The following is a 2,073-nucleotide window of genomic DNA, read 5'->3' on the forward strand; positions in this document are numbered from 1 at the left end:
GTGTTGGGTTATTGTCCTGTTGAAAAACAAATGATAGTCCCACTAAGCCCATACCAGATGGGATGGCGTATCTCTGTAGAATGTTGTGGTTGCCATGCTGGTTAAGTGTGCCTTGAATTATAAACAAATCACAGACGGTGGTACCAGCAAAGCACCATCACACCTCCTCCTCCATGCTTTACGGTGGGAAATACATATGCGGAGATCATCCGTTCACCCACACCGCTTCTCACAATGACACGGCGGTTGGAACCAAATTTCTCCCATTTGGACTCCAGACCAAAGGACAAATTTCCATCGGTCTAATGTCTGTGACTTGAACTCTGTGAAGCATCTATTTTCTGAGGCTGGTAACTAATGAACATATCCTCTGCAACTCTGGGTCTTCCTTTCCTGTGGCGGTCCTCATATGAGAGCTGGTTTCATCAAAGCGCTTGATGGTTTTTGCGACTGTACTTGAAGAAAGTAATTGAAATTTTCCGTATTGACTGACCTTCATGTTTTAAAGTAATTATGGTCTGTCATTTCTCTTTGCTTATTTGAGCTGTTCTTGCCATAATATGGACTTGGTATTTTTCTGTAGCCCCCCCACCTTGTCACAACTGATTGGCTCAAACGCATTGAGGAAAGAAATTCCACCTTTTTTTTTTTAAGAAGGCACACCTTTTAATTGAAATGCATTCCAGGTGACTAACTCATGAAGCTGGTTGAGAGAATGCCACGCGTGTGCAAAGCTGTAATTAAGGCACAGGGTGGCTTTTTGAAGAATCTCAAATATAACATATATTTAGATTTGTTTAACACTTTTTTTTTTTTGGTTACTTCACGATTCCATATGTGTTATTTCATAGTTTTGATGTCTTCACTATTATTCTACAATGTAGAAAATAGTCCAAACAAAAACTCTTGAACAAGTAGGTGTTCTAAAACTTTTGACAGGTAAGGTGTGTGTGGTGTGGATGTATGTATGACATTCTGCAACGTAAGCTGAAAGAGATACGGCATACATTTACTGTCATAATGGAAGAGTTGATGGAAAATAAAACGCTCCAGTAACTTTATTCTCCAACACAACTTAGGTTTGAATTGCCATGGCAATATACAGGAAAAGCAATGTAAACTACCATGTATTGAATAGTATTTTTTTGTTTTGTTTAAGACTAAACCAACTGTCTACAGAGCAGTGTGTCCACAGAACAATAAAATCACTGCACTGATGTTCTTGAAATGGCATTGCACTTAACATACTGTTTGTTGTAGCTACATGTCCAGCAAGCAATCAAAACGTTATGAAGTTAACATTATAATGGTCATAATCTTAGTACTGTATTATGGTCACTGAGTACATTAAAAAGGGCTGCATAGGGATCCAGTTAGCAAGTAGTCAGTTAGCAGCATTACTATCATAATCCTCTTTGTTTTTAATCAATGTTCATGTTCAGTTACCATACAAAAGTATCCTGGATGGCTGAGTGTGGAAGAATGTATGTTAAATCCATTTCTGGTTTAAAGGGACACTGATCAGAATGAGGATTTATGAAATGGATGCAAGTGTCAATATCAATCAAATGCAATGAAAAGAGAATTGACAGTATGATAATAGATGTCAATCTGGTACTGAGGACATTGTCCTGCTTTCAGCTTGGCTTTTGCTCAGGCTGTTTGACACTTTCATACTGTAGCTGTGTGGATACTATAAAATAATAGTCTGTATGTAATGTAACCTGTCATTTTATTTTGTAAACTGTACAAATGAAAATATTGGTTGAATAAACACATTTTCTAATGGCAGTGTTATCAATAAAGCCTACATTTCCTTTAATCATTGCTTCATTTGTCTATGACACCATATGCATGTATTTAGCCTTTTCTGACTGCCTGTAATATTCAAGAATGATACCAATTTGAGTATGCCCAATGAAGATAGTTACCCTAGAATGTTGGGGGGCCACAGTGGGGTCCATCGTTTACATAAAGTAATTATGGAAATGTGGTCTGTGCTTTTCTACGTATTGTAGCGCCGCCTTCCATACCGTGAATGGAGTATACACTAGGACGCTTCGTAGCCTCGTG

The sequence above is a fragment of the Oncorhynchus clarkii genome, chromosome 19 (assembly GCF_045791955.1).
Source record: "Oncorhynchus clarkii lewisi isolate Uvic-CL-2024 chromosome 19, UVic_Ocla_1.0, whole genome shotgun sequence".
Taxonomy (NCBI): domain Eukaryota; kingdom Metazoa; phylum Chordata; class Actinopteri; order Salmoniformes; family Salmonidae; genus Oncorhynchus; species Oncorhynchus clarkii.